This window comes from Carassius auratus, chromosome 50 (assembly GCF_003368295.1).
Source record: "Carassius auratus strain Wakin chromosome 50, ASM336829v1, whole genome shotgun sequence".
NCBI classification, from domain to species: Eukaryota; Metazoa; Chordata; class Actinopteri; order Cypriniformes; family Cyprinidae; genus Carassius; species Carassius auratus.
The window spans coordinates 3,228,398-3,243,444 of NC_039292.1; the positions used below are offsets into that span (position 1 = coordinate 3,228,398).

Below are 15,047 nucleotides of genomic sequence, written 5' to 3' on the forward strand. Positions count from 1 at the left end.
AATCCCAAGAAGAAGGCGAGACTTCTTTAAAAAAAAAAAAAAACATTAACAAGCTTACTGTTCAAAAACATTTGACTGGTAGTGGATACTATAGGCAACTTGAATTTTACTCTAATTTCTTGCTTTTAATTGGCTAAAAATCTATACCTGCTGGACAATAACAAAGAATAATGATTTGTTTATATACTACAAACACTTTTTATCACATAATAAGGCAGAATAGTTTCTATACTGTAATAAATGCTGTCAGTTAGCACTGATTTGTACATATACTTTATTTATCACCTGCTGGATATTTTTTTGGACTTAAAAAAACTAAACTAAACCGAAAACAACTCTTTCATACAGCGATAGCTGGACGCTGTTGCCCCAATATTAGAAATTTCCTGTTATGACTTTCAGCGCGAGAGCGGCCTCTGGCTTCGAGTATGAATGAAACACGCAGCATGAGAGTTTAGCGCTCTGTGAAGTTCATCACGCCTTCTGGGTCCGAAAAAAACAAAAGGTCATGCGCAGACTATCCTGTCTCTTTGAGTTTAAATCTATATTTATTCACACCAGCTCTTGAAAACCTCTATACGAACACACTTGCCCGAAAAAGTGCAGGGGATGAAGTTCCTTGATGATAAAAGTGGGGGGGACACGTCCCTAGTGTCCCCCGCGTAATCTACGCCCCTGTTGTGCTCTGTCTTTGAGTGAAATGGAATACTGAACTGAAGCTCACAGCAGACTGTGTTGTCTTTGTCATATATATTTAATAATATGCATTTGTTCATAAAATAAACATTCATTAGGAATGTGATCAATTTATGCTTTCTTTTAAACCAGTGTTCATATGGTGATGTATTTATTTTTGATGTCTCTGTCACCTTTTTTTTTCTGTTGACTTCACCTGTCTTTATTACACATCTATTATTAAAAAAAAAACGATTGTGAGTATTAAACACTAAATACTATCCTTACCATCTGCATGATGTTACAGCTGGTAGGTGGGAAAAAAATAAATAATCATAGAATACAATAAAAATCAGGACCTTGATAAAGCATTGAAGGAATAAAGTGTTTGTCTTGATAAAACACAATAAAATGTTCCTTCTGATTCTTATATTGAACGATTAAAAACGTTGAAATGGCGACTTATTCTAAGAACTGAAGGATGTAAATATGTTATACTGTTGGCTTTACGCTTTCAAATGTTTTATAGTATCTCAAATCAAATTAATTATAAGCAGATAAACAATGTGGTTCAAAAGATTACTAGTGCATTACATTTCTTTTTCAATATCCTATAAAGATATGTCTTCTCGATTGGACTTCTAAAATTTCATGGATTTTTACACAGTACTGCAGTAAAAAATTATGATTAATTATACAGTTATAGCAACAGGTTAGCAGGTTACATTTTGGGCTTTATGGCACAAACACTCATTCTGATTAATTTCAGGAAGGAAATCGAAGCCTTAAATTGGGTTTAAATTGGTCTAATGGAGATCAACTGGTTGTGTGTGTGATGAGGTGTACCTTTAGACTACTCTTGATGAAATATTATAGAGTCAAACTCCTTGACTGTAATTCTGTTATACAGAAATGGGAAAATCATATGTTTATGAATCCTCTGTATCAGTGCTAAGCAATGTTAGCCTAGGCAGTTGTTAATAATTTAGCTTGGTACTAATAATATTATGATTTTATTAAGATTTTGTTTTAACACATGAGCTCTCATGGTGTATTCCTTCATTTCTAAATGAGTGGTGACCAGATTTTTATGCAGGTAAACATTTAAAAGCACATTTATTTTTGCTGTACACTAAATGTCTCTGATGGGTGAATCTGCTGAACTAATGAAACTGATTTGTGTTTCTCTGAGTCATTCTTGTTTACTGCGCAGATGTCAGTTGCGCCTCCTGTCCAATCCATCATACAATCACTCACCACCACCAGACCTTATCATAAAACACACACACATTCACACACGCAAGTCCACCCACACACAGACCCTCATTTGGTTTCACTTTGTTGATTGCAACCAGGAATGAGTGGCATGTCCACAGACACACCCGGCGAGACGCTTCAAGCCGCAGCTCGCTGCTCCTTTTATCTCAAGTGTGTGTGTGTGTTTTATATCTCCGCTCCTCTTCACCGCATCAACGGTATTCATTGCATCCAGACACGGTCAGATTGGATCCAACCCAACCCAATGCCCCAGGAAGAACAAAGAAAGACCAAATACCAGCAGATTTCTGGAGTTCACATTGGTGCATCTCTGCCAGGAGATACTTTATCACTTCATAGAGATCTGACTAAAGTTTTGCTTTGTAGTGAGTCCTCTTTGCGTTCAGGTTCATGTACAGTTGGCCCCAAAGGGAAAGGGTTTCATTTCCAGGTTTGCATTATTCTTGAAGGTTTCCAGGAGGCAGAATTAGAGAAAACGGGTGCAGAATACCGTAAATGTGCCGGATGGGTTTTTAACCCTTCGGGCGGTGCGGTTAAGAAAAGAATGGATTTCCATACTCTGTGAGACCGCCTGGTTATTTCCGCAGTCCTCCTCATGGGAATTGTGTGGAGAATTTTTATTCTTTTGTTTTGGCTGGAATTTCAAAGCACAAACATGTGGTAGTCATTCCGGCACGGGCTCGGAAGTTCACTGTCCTAATAACGGGCAGTTAAGACAAACAAACCCCCAGAGTAATGAAAGAAACCAGCCGTCCACTTAAACTGGGGCCAAGATCCATTTCCCAGTCAGGACGGAGAATTAGTAGAGCTGACAGCCATCAGTAGTGAGTCTGAACAGGAATATGAAAGATAAACTTGATGGAAAAACAACATGATTATAAAAATATATTTCCTTTGAAGAAGAAAAACATGACAAAATTCCCCCAAAATAAATGTATCTTGCTTGCATGTTTTATTCTAAGTGGCATTCTAGTAAAAGAAAAAGGCGAGTTTCTAAACCATTAGCGTTTACCATACAGCTTAGTTAAGTCTGATTCGTGAACAAATGACTTATATATATAATTTCAAAACATCATATCTAAACAATTTTAGTGTATTACAGTCTACTAGTAGTTCTTTTTTTAATATATATAAAATGAATGCTAAATCACATTACAAATCTACAGTTTCATAGGTCTGTCAGTCAAAAATGTGGATTAATTATAAAGGACAAGATGATTTGAGAAGTGCCCAACTTATACCATTTTACACAGAGCATAAAAGAGATTGCTTTTGTGAGAGGATATAGAGAAATCAGTCCAGCTACAGGAGGCCAAAGACAGTCTGTGAATTGATACGCTTACATGCAAAAACTGATTTCTCTGGGATGTTTTGAAGACTTCGTTAACAGCTGTATCATGCTTCCAGATGGAGAGATTTGGCATCAGATCAGCTCTAAAGAGAGAAAGACAGACAAAAACACACTCTCAAGATCCTCACACTTACATACATACAAAAATCGCTTAGTTATGACAAGGCTGTCCAAACCCTAAAGTCGTTCTCTCTCAGCAGTGGTCTCCAACTCCACCATTAAAATTCCCCCGAGCGGCTTCGGGGCAGTTCCTCTTCCACAGTGACCACGAGAAGCCGCACTTTCTCCAGCTGTGACGTCAAGGGAAGTGGGACAGAGGAATTCTGGGTAAAGGGAGAGGTGCCTGAACCACCGTGGTATTTACACGCTCACACGTCCAGGTCTTGTCTCGCACACACATGAGAAGATGTCCACAGAACACAGCCCTGTGTGTTTCAGTGGGAAGAACTGAGCTTGGATTTTGAAGATTGAGTTCAGTTCAACTGTGATCCGTTTTGGAGCGTCTAAACACAAAGTTTGACGCGTTCGTGCAGTCTGATGTGTTCTTGGCAGGGACACACCGCAGAGTTTCTGAAGGACACCAGCTTTCTGTCTTTCTTTTGACATTATTAAGGCAATAGTTCATCCAAAAAATGCAAGTTATGAAAACATTTACTCATTCTCATGTTGTTCCAAAGTTGTATGTTTTTGTTTCATTTATGGAGCACAAAATGAGTTTTGAAGAATATTTACAGTTCTTTTCTCCAAAAAAATACCATAAAAGTAGTCCATATATACTTTATACTTTATTCAGTAAGGACAGATTATTGATTCAACTGATAAAAAGTGACAGTTGAGATATTTGGAACGTATCAAAAGATTTCTATTTCAAATAAATGCTACTTTTTTGAACGTTCTAATCATCAAAAAAAAAAAAGAAAAAAAAATCCTGAAAAGATAATTATATCACCGTTTCCACAGAAATATTAAACTAAACTAAACATTGATGATAATAAGAAAGATTTCTTGAGAAGCAAATTATGCTGATTTCTGAAGGATCATGTGACACTATTGGTTCTCTTGGTCTTGATGCAAATGAGATTTGATTTACGGGACTTAAATTGAACTATTTTACTCACGCAAAGCCTATTATAAAGCTTTAGACGTCTCAGAATAGAAAGATATGGAGTAGTTTTATGGTACATTTATATCTTGACATCACCTGATCACTGCATTTCATTGTAAACAAAAGTATTGATGATCTTGTATAATATATATTTGCTATCCACAGAAGAATGAAAATCGAGTTTGGAGCGACATAATGGTGAGTAAATAATGAACCATTTTTTATCTAAGTGTTTTGGTGCATTTATGTATTCATGGGGTCCTTATTCACACTTAATATTTTCATAAAAACAATTCATTTACTCTACAAAGTAGACAAAAAAAATCTTAATTGTATTCCTTTTAAATGAAGCATGGACAATTGATTTCATTCATGTATTTTAAGTAGTTTTGGAGTGTGCAATCGAAGTCAAATGCTTTTTAACATGCTGCTGCTGTCTGCAAATTACCTTTAGTGTGCAATAATGTAAAAGTGATGCATGTGTTTTTGCAAACAGGTTTGTTTCCTGTCATAGTGGCATGTGTAAAAGAGTTTTTCCGGCTGTTAGTTTATTATGTACAGTGATTAATGTTGCATGTCTGTTTGTGTGCGTGTAACAGTCATTTGACCTCCTGACCTAACCTATCTTTTCTAATGTACATGGTTGTCACATTGACACATTGATTCCCACCTAAAAAACACACAAATGCGTGACCAGAACAGCTGATAGAAGCCTTGGAGGGAAATGGACCATAAATCTGGGTGGCGGGTAAACCGCTTAACACCCGTTTACTCAGGTGGGTCCTTCATCACGTGAAGCGTCCAACCTCGCAACTTCACCACACAGTGGGAAAAAGACCGATATCAGCCAGAAAACCACAATGAGTGAACCAAGTCAGAGTCAGGAAGGACACAATCGCTTCCCCAGAACCCTAAAACACACGAGATACAGGGTGAGATGGATCTCCACAACACAACGAGGTGGGTATTTTGGCAGTCCTGAGCAAACAGTTAAAGTCTCTTCTTATCAGTGCTTCACTGTTCAGACTGTGAATGTCAGTCAGCCGCTTTAATGTCAAATCAATGCCTGGAGCCAAGCTAGTGAACTACAGCCTGAGCCACAGTGTTTCAAACACACTCATGATCGCTCAATCATTTATCTGCTGCCAAATCATCAAGTACATCCTTTGGCACAATCTGTTTCTCCATCATTCATTCTGCGTCAACGTTTGAGTCTTGCCAAGAATGTGTCATTCTCAAAGACAAATGTTTCTTACAGTATGGCTGCGTACCAATTTGCACACTTCTGCTATGGGCAAACATATACTTTGCTAGTGATGGGAAAATAAAAGCTTTTTGGAGTTTTTATTGTTATGTACTGTGTGGGTTTGCTTGACGTAGCAACTAAAAAAATAATAATTAAAACGGGAACTAGCACAAAGTTATATTTATATAGAATTCTAATGGTCACACTTTATTTTAAGGTCCAATTAATAGTGTTAAACCATTAACTACGACTTTTGCCTCAATAAACTCCTAATTTGCTGCTTATTAATAGTAAGGTAGTTATTGGGTAGACTAGGGATGTTGAATATGATCGTGCAGCAAATGTGTACATTTACTGTATAATATTTACATATGTATGTATATATAAAATGTTATATTTTGCATGTTTTCTGCCTGGTCCAAGACACCACATACAAGATTGTATTTTATATGCATATGATTTTTTTTAGATATTATATATTTATGTGTATTACAAGTGTCTATGTGTGTGTGTACACACACACACACACCCACACACACATTTTTCCATCTGCTTTTTGACATATTGTAAAGGACTTTATTCAGTTTGAAGCTTCATTGAGTTTTTCTCATAAATACATTGTCCTCATCCATATGTATACAGTTTTTCCCCGTGTCGACTATGAATTCTCCTCTTCCAATTGACTGGGGATTTATTTTTAAAAAGCCTCTGGAGGGAGGGTTTGCCGGTCTCCCGAATTTGAAACATTTGAGGTATCTGAGATTCTTGGACTGAATCTGGTCTGGTTTAAAGGAATCGCCGGTTGGCTCATGCCTTTCAGTTTCTAATGACTCCCAGATGGGCTCTGCTGGACCCCACCGGGCCACTCAAACTGGGTCACCCTACAACACATCAGCTTCTTGATCTCATGTGTAATTTACGATTATGATGTCCTCTAATACAGAAGGAATTCATTTTGATTATGTTTTAAATGTAATACCAGCCTACTAAAATAATAGTATCTGAAACAATACATAGTACAGTGATCTGCCAGCTCATATTCTTTAAGAATAGCAGGTGAAAAATCACAGCTGATATTGTGGTTTATACATTTCTTTTTTATTATTGTTTGTATGAAATACCAAACAATGTGGTTCATTTATCACACTGTAAATCGAAGGTGAAGTCAAATGCAATGCATTGCCCTTAAGGTTACATTATCCAGAAAAAGATGTAATTACAAATACTACTTCTGCATATAACAATTAAAAAAAATTGGTTTAATAGTTGTGTGTAGAATGTTATATTCCACAATGCATTGCACTTAGCATGACCTTTTGTTTCGTGTCATGGATTAACCAAAAAAAATATCACTTGCTCTATTTAATGTCTAATTATTTCATGAAGGTTAGACGGTGAAATGCTAATGCATTTTTACACAGATTTCAATTTAAAAATATCTTTCATTTAAATTGTTTTTTAAAGCTATTTGTATTCAGTATTCATGAAGTAGTTGGCTAGTATTCAATTCAAAACAATGCATTCAAGCTTTAGCTAGTTAGTCCAAGTTAGCCCATGCTGAAATTACACCATGGCACAGGCACCAAATCAATCACAAAAATATCATTATATTATGGCAAATCTAATTCTTTAGATCAGTCACATGTCATCTACAGCTCAGGTGATTGGCTCAATCCACAATGGAAATGTTTATCCATGAACATTGAGCATCCAGGTCGTGTATATTAGTCAGTGTTTGGATGAATGGGATGATAATTAATAGCTCACTCCAGGTATGTTAACCTGATTATTGCATTGGCAAAAGTACAGTATTTGGGTGTTATAAGCCAACATTTGCATTTTGTACACAGTAATCTCATTGTATATGCATAAATACAATAGTAAATTATGCTGTTCTGAACATATCCTCTGATTTGGTCCTAACATTACTTTAAACCCTCTTTTAACCTTCTGTCTGATTTAACCATTACCCTGACATCTGCCAAAGCAAGACATATTATGTAATATTGTTTTATGATTACTCTGTATAGTATATTAAATAACTACTCTGACAGGGAAATTTTGGTTTGGCTATTTGTGTCATTAAATGTTTCCAACTTTTTAACACTAAATAAATATGCACATTTTAATGCACTCTCTGTATTTTAGCTTTATTTTTTAAATTATAGATATATGGGATATTTGTAGATAAGCGTAAGATTAGCACTAAATTTCCTTTTATAATAATTTTATCTAATGGGAAAAGGCACCCAAACAACCACGACTGTAACATCTTGCTTTTATACTTAAAATCAATCTCTTCTTCATATTTAAACTCAATTCCTTCAGTTAAACACACCTGATCCAGCAAATCAAGTCCTTCAGGCTTAATTGAAAACTACATTGTATGTGTGATGGAGCAGGGTTGCAATGCAATTAATTGAAGCACAACAGAGTTCATCGTCTGCTTGCGACTTGACAAGCGACTGTAGTCGAGAGACATACTGTATTGGTTGTCAGATGACACTTCATCATCGTAAAGTACGTGAAACAGCAGACATTATTCGTGGTGTGTAGCGGTTTAAATGGCAAACATGTTTTAAAGCTACCATTCATTAAAGGACGGTCATAAATTGTTTTTGTAATGTACGTTAAGATCAAATAGTCCCTGAGTGGGTATAAAACAAATTGGTGCTGTTGATTCAAAATAAACGGAGCTTTTATTGCTTGTAAATCTGTGATTGTGAAGTGAACTGAATGCACTTACAGACGGCTCCTGTTTCACTAATGAGATGAGACTCCATCTCTATTATGGACTAAATGTTATTTTTGGATGTGTGTGGAATTGAATACATGTATATAAAACAAGTTTATTGCTCATATGATGCTATTTTATAGCTTGCCAGACTTCAGTCATGATTTATTTACAGTATCAATGTTGTCTCAAATGCTTCTCCTTAAATTCCTTGGAATAGTTCAAACGTTCAAATGAGGCGATGTTGATATATAGTAAAATAACTATCAAATCAATGTTGATAGCAGCTCAGATCATTTGATTGAACTTGACTTTTGATTGCATAATTGCAATTTTGAACCTTTTATTTGATTCATTTTTGGATAGCAGGATGCTTCATTTGGCTGTCCTTAAAAACTCATTAGTGTCTAGGAGTTAATTGATTTTTCTTTGCTTGCAATGTATTTTTAAAAAAGTATATGTAAAAAAAAAAAAGTACACTATGCAATGATGGATATTTTGTGTTATTGTCACATGACCTCATTATTTAGGTATATTAAATACATAAACATACATAGAAATGGATAGATTACTTTTATGGTAATTTTCCAAAAATGTTTTGAGCAGCTATATTCTATCTAACATTATTTTTATGTTTTACAAAATAAAAATGAGGTTGGATGGACATGCAGGAGTACATGAAAATAAAAGTGTTGTACTTGGTTGATCTGCTCGATTAATTCAATATATGTCCCTTATTTTTTAATCTTGGAAAATAACTTTTAATCTAATTTTGTCTGAAAGGTTTTTTTTTTTGGCACCATGGTTTTACCATTTTGGTTTTGGAGTTGTTTTTATGTTGTTACAGTTAAAAAAATGTTTTATTATTTTTTTGTATAGCAATAAATAAAACATTAAATTCAATTAAATACCTTTCTGGCAGATTGATCAAACAATGGGTCTTCTAGGAATTCTTGATGTGTGGATTCAGGCAAGATTTGCATGCCATTTTAAATCGCTTTAATGCATCACATGTTCTGTTGAATCATCACCAGGTGTGTTTTACTCTCATTTGCGTGTTTGCCTGCAGGTGTTGCGGTGGAATTCACATCTCCGTCTTCACTCTCATTTACGAGACCCACATAAATCCAAGCATGTTTATCATTTCCATCCAATCAGGAGACACATTTATGAACAGGTAAGAACGGGGCAGAAACTCCTCACAGGTGTCCAGTCAGAAAGAAGGCAAAGGGTCGAGGGAGGAAACACAGAATCAGGACCACATGTAGACGCAGTCATCACGGCAGATCAAAGCCCACCAAACTCACAGCCGAGATCAAAAGTGGCCGGGTTACGCTCGTGTGAGCCCTACAGGGGCTGAGGTGGACTGGACCGCATTAGACATCTGAGAGTTTCCAAAACTAACAAGAAAGCAAAAAAGAGGAATGGGGTGATTCAGTTAGACAGTGGTACCACCAAAAGACTTTCGTTAGACTAGACTTCATATTTAAAGGAATAGTTTACCCATAAATGGAACATTTTGATCATTTACACACTCCTATGTTGTTCCAATCCTGTATGACGGAATTAAAAACACAAGGAAATGTTCTGGCAGAATATATGAGCTGTACTTTGCCATACAACTTAAATGCATGGTGGTCGCTCCACAAAAGAACAAAAAAGCACCATAAAAGTAGTCCAAACATCTCATATACTATACTCAAAATCATCTTTAGCCATATGCTGGATTTTAAAGAGGAACTGACCAAAAATTAAGTTGCTGTTCACTGATAATCTTGCACTTTGCTTTAGCCCTCAGATATCATATGCATTGGTCTTTAGGGTCACTGAGGTGTTGAAAGGCACCTTTTATAATTGAACACAAGTGCAAATGAGCTTTTGAGGATTTTTATTAACTAGAGCAGTGGTTTTCAACCTGTGGTCCGCGGCCCCCTAGTGGGCCGCGGTGGTATTGCAGGTGGGCCGCCAATTATTTTCTGTTCATTTCCAGTCCATTCTAGGGCTGTGCGATTAAAAGAAAACGTCCTAAAATCACGATTTGAGCGTGCGCGATTTCTAAATCGCTTTATACCACAATTTTCCGCGGCCCTGACCTCCCGTATCCGATCCCATCAGAATGCATTGCGCCTAGCGCGAGAACAGAGACTGGGCATATGCCTAACTCCAGGTTCACACACTGTCTGTGATGCGCCTCTTTTCTGAGCCAATGTTGACGGATCAGAGCGTTCTCGCTGCGGTAAAAGGCTAGAAATAAAAACGTGCGATAATTCATGTCTAACACATGAGCATAGAGTGAATTTGTTAGTGAACAGGACGCAGTTTAAGTGAGAGGAGACACGTTTTAAGTGTGCACACTCTCTCCTCGCAAAGCAGCGTGTATCTGAGCAAGCACGACCGGTTTTGTGACAGAGCAAAGGAAATCTGCTGCGAACAGAGAGATTCGCACTCGTGCATTATTTTAATGTGCTTTCGCGTTATATTTATGCGCTCTCACTGCTGACCGCATACACATACTGTATAGCCTACACACTGCAAACACCTGAGGCACCGCTACAATTAATGAGCTCTATGAACAATGCATGGCAAAAAAGAAAAAAAAGTCCCTGTATACAGGATTTTTTTTGTTTTTTTTGCCACAAGTCTATACATTTTTTTACATCTTCAGTATAGTGATAATTTTGACTTATGTCTGTTCTAGAGATGACTTTTTGATAAAGCTCTGATTGGTTTTCTTTTGGAAATATGTTTCAAATTAATCCTGAATGCATTTATGACTGTAAAAGCATATCGATGTGTGTCACAATTGCAAAATTGATTAAAAAAAAAATCGCGATAGTTTTTTTTTGTTTTGTTTTTTTTTCCATATCGCACAGCCCTAGTTTATTCAATAAATACAGTTTAAAATCTAACTTCGGAGTACTAAGTTATTAACCCAACAATAGCGGGGTCAGTTAATTTTTTTGAAGTGGGCCGCGCAAACATATGTGTTTGGTTGTGTGGGCCGCGAGTTGAAAAAGGTTGGGAACCACTGAACTAAAGCTTAATTTTTTTCACACAAAACAATCATATGGAGTACTTTTATGATATGTTTATGGTCTTTTTTGGAGCTTGGGAGTATAAATCACTATCAGAAAGAGCAAAGTACATGCATCCTTATCCTAATAAATATATATCTATCTTATTTTCCAGATTCACTTTTTATGCTTAAAAAAAAAAGGAAAAGGGTCTGCTAGTGCAGTACGACAAACTACATGTGCACCACTATCTCTCTGAAAACAAGCCTTCACATCTTGCTTCTCAAGTACATCGATCTAGTTGGACTGAAAACAAGGCAAAAACAACTGAAAGTCAATGAGTAATCTTGTTTTTTTTTTGTTTTTTTTTGCATTCTTGGTTGGACTATTCCTTAAACTGAATGCAAATAAAACAGGACTGTAAGGGGTGAAAGTACAGTTTGTTAAATTAGTTTCAGGTACCAAACAGTTTCCTCACATTATTTTCTTTATATTAAATATGGCACCCTCTAACTAACATCTATGAAACTGCTGTAATATGTGCACGAGTGAACAACAGTAGAAGTGTGTTCTGTGATTTTATCACGACTTCACACCTCACAAACCACAGATTCACATGAAGGAATGTGCTCAGGTGTGCTGGAATTCAAGAATCAACACATAGAAATAATTCAAAGAGTCATTCTACGAAATAACATCCTTGAACAAAAGAAAATCAAACCACAGTGACCTGAGCGGCCTGCATTGGAGACACCAAACTTCAACAAGTCAAAACCATCAAGTACAACAAAAACACCCTTGAAATATTTATTATCTTGAGGTCTCTTGTTTAGATGGAGGACTAATCAAATTTAAAAGGCCTATTTTCCCATCACAAAATGAAGTAGACAGCTGTAATTACCACACTGTTTCTCTGTACACACCTCGTAAATGTTGTTTCGCACTGCTGGTTTTCCTCAGTCTCTTTTTGTTTGCATTATTCGTGGTTGGGCTTTTATAAAGTGATGATTAGATTGTTTGGAATACTCTTAACGATAAATGGATGACTTTTCACGTTGGATGTTTAAAATGAATTAAATTAAAACTTGCACGTTTGCCACAAATCAGTTGAATAGCCATGGATGGTTTAAACAGAACAGGCAGTGTGCTGTGGTCTAGGACAAAACGAGACTTTGTGTAGCCTTTTTTTGGAAAGAAAGTGCCAGAGCTGTAATGCAGTCCAGACGCTCTCTCTCTTTTATTTTTTTCTCCTCCCTCTGTCCTGCGTCGCTACTGACCAGCTTCAAACTTCTCCATTTCTAACAACAATAAATGCTGCAACTCAGACGGTCCTGATCTTCCATTCCAGCCCACCCAAAATCTCAGACCTGGTTGTGAACTTGACCCTGACAGAGCGCCAGAGTCTTCCCCAGACCCACGCTGAGATTGAGGTGCTGTTGTTTGAGTGAGATATTTAGACCTCACTCTCTAGAGAGAATGAGGCACAGATGGGTGACAGAAATGAGGTGAAGTGTGTTTATTCGTACGTGCATTGGTTAGCAGGAACCTTTTTGCCATTTTGTCACATGCACTGCTGGAAAATCCAACTAGAAACTATTTCTTATGATACATTGTGGTTTATATGGATTCTAGCTGCTAATTTATAGCATTAGTTAGTCCGAACTGGTCTTGATGATTGATCAGCTTGACTACCAGCTGGTTGACCTGGTAGACCACCTTGCACCAGCGACAAACCAGATTTTCAAGGTCTATAAACCATTTTGACCATTGTAACAGATATAATTTCAGGCAAATTTGATCTGTGCTGGTGATATCTTGTCATTCGCTAGTCCAGATTTGAGGGATTATCAGTAGGACTACAACTGGTTTCCACCCAGCAGACCATCTTAGTCAAATTGGTTAGAATTTATAGACCACCTTGGACTAGCAACAAACCAGCTATATGTTCTCAAAACCAGTTTGACCACTTTTTAGACAGTTTTTTTTCCACCTAGTTTCAATTATAAGCCAAAGATCCAAGCTGGTCTAGATGATTAATCAACTGGTCTCAAAGCTGACTGATTTGGTTTCACCCTTCAGTTAATTTTGGACTACTTACCAACTAGCTTGACCAGCTTAAACCAACATGGCCTTGTTTTCTAATTCAAAGGCAAAGATCTGATGGAAAACATTGTGATGTTTGAAGGACAGTGTGTTCATCTGTTGTGTGCACTTAATAATGGAGAATAATTTTTTTAAACAAAACAAACTGATGCAAGACAAAAAAAGAAAAGTAAAACATGTTTGAGAGACAAGGTTTTTGTTTTATGCTTGTCAAACTGTACCTTTCTTCCAAAGAACTGTACAAGAACTTTGAGTCTGGAATTCAGGGAAGCATTTCTCTCCCTCTTTCCTCTCCCAGGGACAGAGTTTGATCTAAAATTAGGTTTATTTAAGGGTTTGAGATCTTGGCCAAAAGTGCTCTGACATTAATTCGAAACAGCTCAGCCCAGGTGGGAGGAGGAAAAGAGGGGCCCGCGGTCTGTAAATAAAAGCCAGTCCATTTTTATCATCTTCTTGGTCTTTTGGAGAGTCTTAGATTGACATTCCTCCCTGCTTGAGCCTGATGCTCCTGCCTGACATCATTAAGGAGGAATGCACACTGTATGTTCTCTGTTTCAGTCCCTCCATCTCATGTTTAATTCCCCTCTTTCCCGAATGCCAATCTAGCTGTGCTTTCATCATGTGAGAAAGGACGTTGAGGTGAGTATGAACACCACCATTCATCAGCACCGAAGCCTGGCACACACTCAGGAAGCTCAGGCTGTTTTTTTGCCTCTGTGGTACCTGCAGACGCAGTAACTGCCAAGAATTTCACTGACCTACTTTCTGCCAGTGTTGAATATGAGTTATTAGAGGCGCCCGGGGGGCTGAATTTTTCCTTGGACGTGTGCAGGGCTCTCCTTTCCCCTCTCGTGCTCAGCGCCGCCTTTGTCTCTGCAGAGAATGATATAAATCAGCCAACGGCTGTAAGGGAAGAATGAAGCACTGTAGAGTCGTGGAGGGGGTGTGGAGTAGAGCTGCTGAATCCAGTGGTTTCAGTGTCTGTGGATTATTAATATCTTCCTGCTGATAGGGGAGCCATGCTTTATGTGAATGTTCAGATCCTTCTCAAGTCCACTACAAATAGATGAGTTCTTCAAGAGCACATGTTGGACACAGATAAAGCATTGTGCTGGACAAACAAGGTCTTTAAGGGGTAGTTCATCCTAAAACTAATATTCTGTCATCATTTATTCACCTCACATTCATTTGACTTTCTTTCCCCCACAGAAAAAAAAAAAAAACATTAGGTAGAATGTTCACACTGCTCTTTTCCAAACCTGGGGACCAATTTTTTTTACGATTTTTCTTTTCTTTTTGGAATATGACTTTAATTCATTCATCGAGTCTCTAGACATGCTTAGACCTGAACCTATATAATGTATGGTGAGTCATTTACAGCACATGTAGTAAACATTGACCGACTAACTAGTTAACTACTTTTCTGGGTGACTAGTAAACTTGAACTTGTAGTAAAAATTACAAGATAAGCTCAGTAATAATGGCTTGGTTCCACATACGGAACTCGCAGTACAAAAGTAGACGAGCTCTTGCAGTTCTTC

At 37.2% G+C, this 15,047-nt stretch overlaps 1 long non-coding RNA gene across 1 annotated transcript; it reads right to left on the reverse strand.

The window, feature by feature from the left end:
• Window positions 1-222: 222 nt before the first annotated feature.
• Window positions 223-3,928, reverse strand: LOC113066429 (uncharacterized). Its single transcript, XR_003279158.1, has 3 exons — window positions 3,481-3,928; window positions 3,297-3,387; window positions 223-2,783 (listed from the first exon to the last, which is right to left on the reverse strand). It is a non-coding gene; the product is annotated as an uncharacterized LOC113066429 (long non-coding RNA).
• Window positions 3,929-15,047: the final 11,119 nt, after the last annotated feature.